The following is a 13,726-nucleotide window of genomic DNA, read 5'->3' on the forward strand; positions in this document are numbered from 1 at the left end:
AAAGTGTTTGGAGACTGAGTGATTCAGGTAGCCTTTTTTGATATTTCTACAGTGTTCACTCAGTCTCACTTTAAGACTTCTTGTGGTCATGCCTACATACTGGAGACCACAAGGGCACTCCAACAAGTAGATTACATTTTTGGTATCGCAACTGATAAAATCTTTAATTTTATAGGTTTTGTTAGTGATATTAGATTTAAAACTGGTGGTTTTGGAAGGGACGGAGGGGTCTGTGTTTTTGAATACAATGCATCTTTTACATTTATAAAAGCCACTGGCATTGGGCATAAAATAATTAAAAGTAGGTTTGGTTTCTTTTGTAAAATTGGTGGTTAAAATGGATTTGAAGTTTGGGGCACCTCTAAAGACAACATTAGGTTTGTCAGGTATAATATTTTTAAGTATTTCGTCTTCTTTATGTTTGGACCTAACCAACCCTCATAATAATTTTAAATAAGTTTTTCATCTATGCCTTTCCATTTATGTATCTTGTATTCTGTGTTATCTTTTATTTAATTTTATTTTTATATTTATTTTTATTTTATTTTATCTATAATTTTCATTTAACATCTGTAATATATTATTACTCTGGGGTATAATATAACCCCTATTTTAATCATTATGTTTGGGATTATATTACCCCCTTTTCATTCATACTCTATTTACATATATCTCTTTACCTTTAACCCCTTCAGGACCGGCCTGTTTTTGCGATGTTTGTACGTTAAGGACCAGAGCAGTTTTTTTTTTTTGAATATATGATTTTTATTTTCAGAAATCAAAAAGGTGAGATGGGGATACAGAAAGGAAAAAGGGGAGGGATAACCGTGTTGAGCACAATGTTCAAAGTATGCATTACATTCAGAATTGCTTGTGCAGAGAGGTAACATGCAGGAGGGCATACGGCAATCTATCAATTATATTATACAATTATTATTAAGTTGCAACTTAGTCGGTTGTTTTCAGTTATATCGGCTTATCTTGCGAGGGTGGAGGAGAGAGGAGGGGGAAGGAAGGGAAAAGGGAGAAGGGGAGGGGGAGGACCGCAGTTCAGAGCCCTTCGCCTATTTTCTTGGATTCATTCTCAGGTGACATTTGGTTGATAGGAATGCAGATTCTTGCTGCATCGCAGGCGTGAAAGTTGAATGGGTGCTCCGGTGACTTAGTTGTCTTTACAAGGGAGGGCTTCTGCTCCTATGAACATATCTCCTTAGTGGGAGTCAGCTAAGTGTGTGGCTTCCAGCCATGGCTTCCATAAGGACGCTAATTTTCCTGCCCTGCTATGTGTCACAGAGGAGAGCAATTCGTACCTGTAATATTGGTATACTTTTCTTGTTAGATCTTTGTTTGTTGGGCAGTATGTGGTTTTCCAGTTGAGTGCTAGAAGATTTCTGGCAGCCAGAATGATTGTGATAGCTAGTTGTTTAGACCGCTTTGTCCAATCTTCCGAGAACAATAGTAAGAGGCCAGTTTTGGGAGTAAGGGTGGGGCAGCTCCCTGTACCTAGGGTGATCAGGGTTTTGACATGAGACCACAGTGGTCTGATTAATTCGCAGTCCCACCAGATATGAGTCATGTGTCCTGGAGTGGTTTGGCATCTCCAACAATTGGGTGCTACTGCTGGGTAAATTTGATGGAGGCGGTGTGGCGTTAGATACCAGCGGAATACGATCTTCTTGTGTGCTTCTATATGGGAGAAACAAGACGTGGTTCCTCGTAAGGCGTCTAGTGATTTGAGCCATTGTTCCGCCGTTAAGTTGGGTATACCCTCTTTTTCCCATTGCGAGGTATATTTAAAGTGTTGTGGTGGGCTGTTGGGCAGCAGCGTTTGGTAGCAAAGAGATAGGGTTTTCGGTTTCGATGGAGACAACAAACATCGGTTGATGAGGTTCGCCCTGCAAATTTGTTGGCGTTCTCGGCTGTTATGTGGAAATGTGACTTTAGTATTGACAATGCTCTTCAATTGGAGATATGAGAATATTAGGGAGTTCGGCAGGTTGTATTTCTTTTGTAGGTCAGGAAATGGTAGGATGTGATCTTTACCACATAGATCTTGGATGTAATGTATGCCCAAGTCAGTCCATGATTTGAATGAGATCCATGGGGAAATCGCTTCCAGTGCCAGGAGTGGAGCACGAGAATCGAAACACTTGTTCTTAGTTGAGTCTGTATGGAGCCGGTCCCAGATTCTCAATGTGAGGGCAGTCGTGGGGTAAGGCGTTGCTCCTAGGCGTCTATGCTGTTTTGGGGTCCATAAGACATTCCTTAAGGAGTTTATGCGTAACGCTTCTCGCTCCATATCCACCCATTGGAAGGTATTGGTAGGCGCGTGAAGTCGGACTGCTGCTTCCAGCAGGGACGCCCTATAATACGTGAGAAGTTTCGGTAGGCCCATTCCTCCGTATCTAGGTGGCCCTTGCAGCAGGGACAAAGGCAAACGAGGGTTTGCTTTACCCCAGATGAATTTAGTCAGTGTTCGTTGCGCGGTCTGGAACCACATCGCCGGGACCTGTAGTGGCAGCATCCTAAACACATATAGAAATTTCGGCAAAATCATCATCTTGATGGTTTGTATTCTTCCCAGCCAAGAGATACGGACGTCTTTCCATTTTTGAAAATGTGTGTAACCTATGTTGATTAACGGTTTGTAGTTTAATGAGATCATTTTCTGTTTGTGTAAATTCAACTTAATTCCCAAATATGTGACATAATCACGTCTCCAGTCATATTGGTAATTTGTCTGTAACATGTGTAGTCGGTGCTGAGGTATATATATCGAGAGAGCCTGGGTTTTTGCCGTATTCAATTTGTAAAAGGATACTAGCCCGTATGTGTGGAGCAAGCTCATGAGTCGTGGCAGTGAAGATTCTGGATTGCTGAGGGATAGTAGTATGTCATCTGCAAACATAGCTAGGCGGTAGTCGTGTGAGTGAATCTGAATGCCTGTAATCAATGGGTCGGTTCTTATTTTATGAGCAAGGGGCTCTAGGGATAGAATAAATAGAAGGGGGGATAGCGGGCACCCCTGTCTTGTGCCATTGGTAAGGTTAAAAGGGGCCGATATGAAACCACCATTGGAGACTTGTGCTGATGGTTTACCATGCAGCGCCATTATACCCTGTATGAATTCTGTAGGGAAGTTATATTGTTCTAGCACTGTCGTCATATAAGACCAGTTTAGGCGGTCGAAGGCCTTCTCCGCATCTAAAGCCAACAGAAGGCCTTCTGAGTTATGTTCCTCCATGTGTGATAAGATATTTAAAATTTTCCTTGTGTTGTCGCAGCCTTGTCTACCCCTAATAAACCCTGACTGGTCCGAGTGTAAAATTCTGGGGAGTATCGGTGCTAATCTATTTGCTATAATTTTGGCATAGATTTTTGTATCACAGTTAAGCAAGGATATGGGTCTGAAGTTAGCGCATTGGGTAGGGGGTTTTCCTGGCTTCGGGAGTGTAGAGATGTGTGCCTGGAGCGTATCTGATGGCATTTTGCCATTACTAAAGCAGTGGTTATACAGGTCGGTCATATAGGGGGCTAGAATGGTACTGAAGGTGCGATAGTACATATTCGAGAAGCCATCCGGTCCCGGGGATTTGTGTGGTGGGAGTTGTGCAATAGTCTGAAGTGTTTCATCTATTGTTATAGGGCGAGTTAGAGTCAGGCCTTCTTCCCGTGTTATTTGCGGCAAGTCGACACCTCGTAGAAAGTCATCGATGTCTTCTTTTGTCGGATGAGAGGAGGGGTCTTCTGATTTTAGGTTATATAGTTTACTATAATAGTTGCTAAATTCTTCCACTATACTTTGTGGATTTGTGATTTTGTGACCACCTGGTGCTTGCAGGTATGCTATTTTTGAAGCCGCCATTCTGGTCTTGAGTTGGGCAGCTAGAATCTTCCCCGCTCTATTGCCCTCCTTGAAGAATTTGTGTTTCATCTTTGTGAGATAATATGTGGTTTTTGCGGTCTCAAGGTCGTTAAGTCGTGCTTGTAATTGGAGGATCTTTGAGGTGGTGTCGTGTGATGGGGTTCGTTTATTCTTGTGTGACAGGGTTTGAAGTTCGGTAAGTATGTTGGTGTATTTTAAAAGCCTTTGTTTCTTTTGATAGCTAGCATGCTTGATGAATTGGCCCCTAAGAACGGCCTTATGTGCTTGCCATAAGGTTTCGGTTCCAACTTCGCCACCCCTGTTCGTGACAAAATAGGTTTCGAGTTCCTCTTTGATTTGTGCAACCAGTTTGGGCTCTGTTAGCAGTGTGTCATTGAGGCGCCAGGTTCTCCTGCCCTGAGTGGGGTGTTGAGTGACAAGCGCTAGGGTGATGGAGGCATGGTCGGACCATGTGATGTCGCCTATGTGAGCGGCAGCTACCTTTGTCAATAATGCTGCAGGTAAGAAGAATCTATCGATTCTCGAGTATGATGCATGGCTAGTCGATTGAAAGGTGTAATCTCGAACAGTTGGGTTAAGTACCCTCCAGACGTCTGCCATGCCATGGTTTGCTAGTGTCTGGTTAATCAAGGCGGTGGATATTGTTCTTGTTTTCGTTGTTCGTGCGTCCACTGTACTCGTGGATGTTGTGTCTAAAGTAGAGTCGAGGAGGCAGTTTGAATCTCCGCCTATGATGATATCTCCATATTTGTGCGCCTCTGCTAACGTGAAGATTTTGTCTAAGAAATTGTGTTGGTTACTGTGAGGGCCATATATGTTTATTAGGGTCAACTGGATGTTGTTTACAATGCACTGGATAAGGAGAAAACGACCTTCTTTATCTTTGATTTGTTTGATTAGTTGAAAGGACACTGACTTGCTTATCAGGATAGACACGCCTCGTTTCTTCGATTTGTACGAGCTGTGGAATCCTAAGGGGAAGTGCTTGGAGGTGAATTTAGGTTGTTTGTTCGTCTGAAAGTGTGTTTCCTGGTAAAATGCGATGTGTGCATTATTCGTCTTCGCGTCTGCGAGCGCTATCCTTCTTTTGTGGGGTGTATTCAATCCTTTAGCATTTAAGGAGAAAATGTTAAGCGTCATATTGTCTGTGATTTGGTTCTGTGATACTCTTCTGCGTCGTTAGTTGTTCCTGTGAGCCGGTATTAGTCTCCGGTAGTGGTTTGGAGTCAGTGTCGCAGTCGGGAGTGGCCCTAGTAACGTCCACCTTTCGTATTTTTGGTGCTCGAGTAATGCCATATGCCTTGAGTGTTTGAAGAAGTTTCTTAATATGATTGTGCGTGCCTTGGAGGATATTTCCACATTGAGGTTGCTGTCCTGCGGGGATAGGAGGGGGAAGGGAGGGAAAACACGGGACCAAAAACAAACATAAACTATATACATTAAACAACGTGCCTCTTAATTGAGGCTGAATTTTGATTCGGCCGAAGCCGAGTATGTACAAGTGGTGAGGTCTTTAGTGCAGGACCTCTAAGAACTAATTTACCTGGGCGCTAAGGCCCTCGTTGGGGTTAGAGAATCCCCCGGCAACCTATAGAGAGATACTATCCCTAACGCTGTGTGTAGCCATGGTCTCTTTATATACCTTGAGTGCTCCTGACCCCTGGAATTTTTAATTGTAGTTTTACGTGGGAGGGGTGTGAATATTTACATTTGGGAATGCACATCGCCTCGCTTCCCTCGGCTTTTATAACTCCGTTTTACCACTAATATTGCTATTGCGGGTTTCGGTGGGTATCGTGGGCCTGTGCATTTTCCTTTTTTTTTTTATTTTATTTTATTTTATTTTTTTTTTTGCTTTTTGTTTATATAGTTTGTTTTTATTTGTTATTATTTTTATTATTTTTTTTATATATATTTTTTTTTATATATTTTTATTTTCTTGTTTTCTTTTCTTTTCTTTTTTTTTTTATTTAACATCTAATGTGTCAATGTCTAGGCTCTGAGCAATCCCGTGGTGTCTAGTGTCTGTGGGTCTTATAGGATCATTAATCTTAACCTGTGATCTTGCATTACCTATATTACCTAGCACTCTGGTACTAGCATACCCCTTCAGCTCGCTCCCCCCCTTACCCCCCCTTGATGTGTACTTTACCCCTTATAGTACTCTCCTCCAGGGCATCTGGGCTCCGACCCTTAGGCCTCTGTGTCCATATTTCCAGAGTTCCTGGAAGGAAATAAACTTATAGTCACTTATAGTCACTTGTCAGGAGCGCTTTTCTCCCATCCCGGTTCTAGTCGTTGAGGTGATTTGTTCCTTTTCTGGACGTCCGGGTGTGCTGTCGCGTCGTCTTGTATCGAGATATTCCATTCCGCCAGGGAGCGTTTTCCATCTTCTAAGGACAGAATATGCTTTTCCGCGCCATTTTTCTTTATAATGAGCCTCGTTGGGAATCCCCATTTGTAAGGGATCTCTGCTGCTCTCAAAGCTCGGGTGATGGGGGCAAGAGACCTCCTTGCGGTGAGGGTGGTTGCCGAGAGGTCTGTGTACAATTGGATTTTGCTGAATGCTTCAGGGAGAATCGGATTCTTCCTAGAGGCTGTCATAATCAGTTCCTTGGTGGTATAGTAGTGTAGCCGTGTAATGGTATCACGAGGCGTAGATGCTGGCAGATGCTTCGGTCTGGGCAGACGATGGGTCCTGTCTAGCAGCAATGACGGCTCAGGCAGGTTAGGTGTTAGGTGTCTAAATAATGCAGTGACAAAAGTGCCAAGTTCGCCTGGGCTGACTTCCTCAGGGATTCCGCGTAAGCGGATATTATTTCTCCGATCCCTATCTTCATGGTCTGTTAATTTTGCAAGGATATAAGAAATTTTAGAGTCCATGGCTTCAAATGATGCCACTGCATTGTTGTGCGCTGTGATTATCTCTTCCGTCTTGGTTTCTAAGTAGTCGGTGCGTTCCCCTAATACCTTTACTTCTGCTCTGATGTCTTTAGCTAATTTGGCGAAATCAGCCTGGATTGATGTCTGAAGGGTGTTGAGCATCCTCTGGATAGAAGCTTCAGTAGCTGGAGTTTCCCGAAGAGAGATGGAGGTTACATCGCTCCTGCCTGAACTCGAGGCCGGTGAGTTGGGCCTATATATTTGACCCTGTAACTTTCACAAACACTATAAAACCTCTACATGTGGGGTACTGTTATACCCAGGAGACTTCGCTGAACACAAATATTAGTGTATCAGAACAGTAAAATGTATCACAGCAATAATATCCTCAGTGAAAGTGCTGTTTGTGTGTGAAAAATGCAAAAAACTTCACTTTCACTGACAATATCATCGCTGTGATATGTTTTACTGTTTTGAAACATTAATATTTGTGTTCAGCGAAGTCTCCCGAGTAAAACAGTACCCCCATGTACAGGTTTTAGGGTGTCATAGAAAGTTACAGGGTTAAACACAGTGCTAGCAAATTAAATTATCTGGACTTTCGGCCTGGGTTGGCAGGCAGGTCCCTCAAATTGCAATCATTAAAATTACTTAATTAGGTAAAAATATTACATAAATACACATGTAGAATTTTAATATATATATACATATTTATATATTTGACGTCTACGTGTATATTTATGAAATTATTTATGTAATTATGTATATGGACATATGTATATTTTGTATTGTTTTTATTTATTTATTTATACATAGATATATATATCATTACATTCTAAGTATATTTTGATATAAATATATATATATATATATATATCAAAATACTGTTAGAATAAAATTGCATATATAAATATTTTTTTATAATTATTAAAAATTATTTTTATTTTTTGTTATTTATTTTTATTAACATATTATTTGTATTTTATAATAATATATATATACCATATATATAGCAATTATATATATTGTATATATTCGTGTGTAATTTAAATATAAGTGTATTTTTATATTAATATACGTATATATAAATATAAAAATACACTTAATATGACATTATATATATGATACATATACATATATTATATATAGATATAATACATGTATATATATCATATATATATATACACATATTATTATTTTTTTTACACTGATTTTACACTGTTTTTTTTAACTTTATTTTTTTGATTGCGGTCATGTGATCGAGTGATCACATGGCCGTGGGGTCCTGATCTGCCGAGGGGGGACTGCCCGGGCAGACAGGCAACCCCCCTGGACCGGGTGGAGCACTGATCGCCGCCGTGGGACCGACGGCGATCAGGTAAGTAGCCCCAGACCGTTATGACGGTTCAGGACCGTCAGCGGTCCAAACGCACGTTTTACCGCTGACGGTCCTGAACCGTCAGCGGTCCTGAAAGGGTTAAACCATCTCCTCATGTTTTTTTAGATGGTTTTTTAGATATGTGATTTTTTTTTTTTTTAGGAACTTTATAAAACAACCTTTTTTTATGAACTTTATAAAACAACCTCTTTTTTTTATGAACTTTATAAAACAACCTCTTTTTTTTTTTTAATGAACTTTATAAAACAACCTCTTTTTTTTTTGTTTTAAAAACAACCTTCTCACCCTCGTTTTTACATTTAAATAATTTAAATGGACTCATCACCCTTATAACATCACTCCCATACTTTTGAATCCTAATTTTTAAAAGTGTTTTTAAAAATTGTCTCTGATTGGCCAATTACACTTTTGGCGCAATTTTCAAATTAACATAGCCCTATTTAAACAACCCCTGCCAGGTTACTACTTTTATCCCATTCTGAAGAAGCCACTTATGGTGAAACGCGTTTATGGTTATAAATTCTGTATTTTATTGTGTATTTTAGATCAATAAAAGTTTTTTGGCTACTTTATTGTACCAATACTCTTTTTATTGCACTCTCTATGCACTTTAAACTTTTTTTTACCTATTCCTGGCATTTTAACCTTTCCTGGTTACTTTTACTTCCACTGGCAATTTTAAAGTTCCAGTACTCCAAGAAATCCTAGGTGGGGATCATACCACCAGCGCCTATCCATAGAGCAGTACCTCTGCTCTATCTTTGTGAGTATTATTTTATTTCCTCTACTACTCTCTTAACCTATCACAATTGAGAGCACTATTGCGGCTTTTTATTTTTCTATATTGGAGCCTTGGATCACCAGACGGTGCTGACGGACATATCGCCGCTACAAATCCTTTAAGCGGGGATTATACCGCTGTACGCTATCCACACCAGAGCTGGCCATAGCTCCCTCAAATGTGAGTTTTTCTTACCTCTTCTTATCTGCACACTGAACCACATCAAAATTGAGAGCACTATTGTCGCTTTCTGTCTTTCTTTTCCGAGTTCTGGACTACCAGACGGTGTTGACGGAGACCCCCTCCCTACATATCCTATAAGCGGGGATTATACCGCTGTACGCAATCCACACCAGAGCTGGCCATAGCTCTCTTGAATGTGAGTTTTCTACATTTTGTTACCTATCACACCCTGAACTTTCATACTATACCATTAGTCGCCTCTACCTCTCTTGTATTTACATATACGGAACGGTCTACACTAGACGCATCCACAGAGGAACTCTATCAAGTATCCTAGACCATCTATTGGCACCCTATCAATACTTTACTGGGCTATCTACTCTTATTTGGCGCAGCCCTTCCATATCTTTTGGTATCTATCCACCGAAGGACCCGAGGGGTTTTCCTTCTTTTGGGTTGCTGCCTACCTTGACTAATTTTGTGATTACTAGCGCTGAATTATTTTTGTGTTTATAAAAGGCCACACCCAACTCTTCACATGGCCTTTACATTGAAGTCAGTGTTCTGACATTGAAGTCAGTGTTCTGACATTGAAATCAGTGTTCTGACATTGAAGTCAGTGTTCTGACATTGAAATCAGTGTTCTGACATTTAAGTCAGTGTTCTGACATCGAACTTCTGATTCTGACTCCTGAAAACATCATGTATCCTGACTCCTGAAAACCTCCTGATCCTCTATTGAGACTCTGTGTGTCCCGTCGCCGGAATCCTCCTGAAACTCCTATCTTCAACTATTGCAACACTGCATGATCCTGTAAGCAACCTGTATTACATTACTGGAATCTACTTACCTGTGTCAACTGTTGCAACTCTGCATAATCCTTTAAGCAACCTGTACTATATTATACTGAAAGTACTTACCAGCTTTAACCCTTTCAACCCTGTATCATCTTGAACCTGGCTGCAGTGTGACATTCCAAAGACTACTAATCTACTTTGGAATAACGTCAAACCTACTTGTATATAAAAGACTTTATTCATTTACTTTCAAGATATCCTGTTTGTGGCGTATTGCCTTCATTCTGTATTTCAATTAAATTGTTATGTCTAAAAAGACAAATAAACCTCCTGTAACCAATAACCCTGGCAATCGTCTCCTCTCTGACCTGCTCAGGAACATGACATTGTGTTTGAGACACTATGTAAATAATAGAGATGCCAAGCTACTTAAGAATATTTTGTAGCTAACATAACTGTTGTTACATTCTCCTTCACCATGAGTTACAATGTATGTTATTTGTATATATTGTATACATACATCCTGTTCCAAATTATTATGCAAATTCTATTTAAGTGTCACAAAGATGAAATATTTTGTTTTTCAGTATAACTCATGGATGGCATTGTGTCTCAAGGCTCTTTTGTTCACTGAAAACAATCTCTGACACCTGTGATAATTAGATTGCCAGGTGAGCTTAATCTAAGGAAAAACTACTAAAGGAGGGTGTTCCACATTATTAAGCAGATCACCATTAATGCAATATGGAAAAAGGATAAAGTGAAATAGTTCAATGCCTTGGACGAAGTATGAAAACATTAGATATTTCACGAAAACGTAAGCGTGATCATCGCACTATTAAGAGATTTGTGGCTGATTCAGAGCACAGACGGGTTTGTGCAGATAAAGGCACATTGAGGAAGATTTCTGCCAGATCCATGCATCGGATCAAGAGAGCGGCTGCTAAAATACCATTACATAGCAGCAAACAGATATTTGAAGCTGCTGGTGCCTCTGGAGTCCCACGGACATCAAGGTGTAGAGTCCTCCAGAGTCTTGCAACTGTGCATAAACCTTCTATTCGGCCACCACTAACCAATGCTCACAAGCAGAAACGGCTGCTTTGGGCAGAAAAATACATGAAGACTAATTTTCAAACAGAAAAAAACCCGGGTGCTTCCTCGGTATAAAACCTAGAGGGAGCCCCAGAGAGAAAGGGATATTGGGGTGGAAATAAGGGCATAACCCTGCATATAGCACAAAGGGAGAAAAAAGAGGGATGAAGGATAAGACTACCCTGTAAAAAACAGGCTAATCACCTTCAAGCCACCCCAAACAAACAGGCGTCTCACAAAAAATAATAAATAACTTTAATGGAAAAAAGAGTAGAAAACTCAAACGGCAAACAAATGCCTAAGCCGGGAAGAGGTGACTGTTAAATAACTGCAAAATGTATCCTACTGAAACTCTCAAGACTGTGAAACAAAATGTAACATTGGTATGGAGTATTGATACAATTTCAGCAATATAGTTTCCTTATAACAGTCACCTGGTTCCACATGCTTAATAGTTAAGGGGTAAAAAACTCAAAAGGCAAACAGATGCCTAAGCCAGGGATAAGTGCTTGTTAGATAACTGCAGGATGTATCCTATTGGCACTCTGAAGAGTATGAAAAAATGTAGCACTGGTATGGAGTGTGGATACAATTTCAGCAATATAGTTTCCTTATAGCAGTCACCTAATCCCACATGGTTAATAGTAAAATACAGAAATCGAAAGGATAGAAGAGGGCTTAGTTTAAGAGTGAAAAATAAACTGTAGTCAAATAAATAACCTGATATAGGTAATAAGTACAGACAATACCATAATCACTGTAAAACCAAAAAAACACAAATATAGCCCAATCTCCCTTTAAGTCCAATATCAGAGTTTCAAAGTAACTCCGAAGTTTGAGGGGTGTAATATCCTGTTAGAAAAGTAATGTCAGTCTAAAGTACCAAACACCATGGTAGCCCATGGGTAGCCCAACGCGCGTTTCGGCAGTCTCAGCCACCTTTCTCAAGGGCACAAAGTAAATGTAAATAGAGTGAAAATTGACCGCACTCAGGTTCCCTCCCGGGACTCAATTTAAATGTCTCCTTGTGCCTCCCATCCGTCGTGATTGGTCACTGACGACCAATCAAGTGATGCCTTTCAGTAGGAGGGGTAGGGAGAAATGCGCATGTCACCAGGTGCCCAGTATAGTCTATGCGCATGTCGGAAACAGGGGGCTCAAATGCGCATGTCAGTATCTCTGTACGCGCGCATGCGCAAGAACTTGTCACCAGGCGCCCAGTATCGTCTGTGCGCATGTCGGAACAAGGGACTCAAATGCGCATGTCAGTATCTCTATATGCGCGCATGCGCAAGAACTTTAACATTGCCGATATATGTCGGCAAGCCGTAAATCAAGCATGCGCCGGAACTTTGAAGAAATACGTGCATATGTCTATCGACAGGACCTAAAACATAGGGGGTCTCTTTCTCACTTTGATACTAGTGAGCCGGTTACTACCATAGGAACTAGTGAGCAGGTTAGAACAACTAGGCCCCATGGTTAAGACCCTAGGGTCCTATATAAGGAGAGTCAGGGGAGAGAAAAAACAAACAAAGAAAATATATATATATATATAACAGAGGATAAATAATGATATTCAGTAATCCAAATGTAAGTAAATAGTACAATGAGACTAAAGAAAGGACTTCATGATAAGTTTAACTCTAGATAAATCACACTATGCTGGAAAAAATGAAAAGAAGACAGAAAAAATGATGAAAAAAGATGAAAAAATAAATAAATAAAATATATATATGAATGAAAATATATGGAGATATATACAAATCGTGCAACCACACCAGACATGTGTATATACAAGTATCTATTTAGTAAGTAAGCAATGTACATGCAGAGTGTGGATGTATACATATATATATACATTAACAAATTACTGTTGGAAAAAATCTATTAAAGAAAACTCCTTCACGATCAGTATATCAAGGAAATGAGTACATATACCCAATTTATATATCAGTGGGGTGCAAGTCACATGTATTAACGTGTGTAAGCATACATATATACACACGTGTACCTTCTTGTATCCACACCTGATCTTCACCTAAAAGGTGGTTAAATAAACGGGGCAAAGGAGAAACCCTCATTCAAACCCGCAGTTTGAAGGGTCTTTAATTCGTAAATCCATCTGGACTCTCTCTGTCTCAAGATCTTGTCAAAATCACCCTGTCTAGGGGTCCTTTTGACTAGCTCCAAACCACAAAACCTCAGATTATTAGGGTCCCCTTGGTGGTGTTCCTTCAGGTGTCTCGAGATGGGAGTCTCGAGGCGATTTCTTGGAGACCTAACGTGCTCCATTATTCTATCTTTAAACGCCCTGAAGGTTTTCCCTACATATTTCTGGCCACACGTGCAGGACAGTAAATATACAAGGCCCTTCGTATTGCAGTTAAAAAAGTTTTTGATTTTAAAGGAGCCGTGTCCCTTGCTATCGCTGACGGTTTTGGAGCCTTTCTGAATAAACTTACAGGCTACACACCTACCGCAGCCATAGGACCCGATTGGAGGGGTGCCCAACCACGTAGCACGTGGTTGTGGCTTGATTGCAAAGTGGCTGGGGACCAGGAGGTCACAGATATTCCGTCCGCGTCTAGCCGTGATATTGGCATGTGGGCTTAGGGAGTCTTTCAGATGTGCATCATTTAAGAGGATGGGCCAGAATCTCTCTAGAGATTTCCGTACCTCTGGCCATCCCAAATCAAAT

General features: G+C 40.5%; 1 protein-coding gene across 1 annotated transcript in view; it reads right to left on the reverse strand.

The window, feature by feature from the left end:
- PDE1C (phosphodiesterase 1C) overlaps positions 1–13,726 on the reverse strand; it is an 888,281-nt gene that overhangs the window by 798,314 nt on the left and 76,241 nt on the right. The gene's annotated exons all lie outside the window — the stretch shown is intronic.

Source organism: Pelobates fuscus, chromosome 4 (assembly GCF_036172605.1).
Source record: "Pelobates fuscus isolate aPelFus1 chromosome 4, aPelFus1.pri, whole genome shotgun sequence".
NCBI classification, from domain to species: domain Eukaryota; kingdom Metazoa; phylum Chordata; class Amphibia; order Anura; family Pelobatidae; genus Pelobates; species Pelobates fuscus.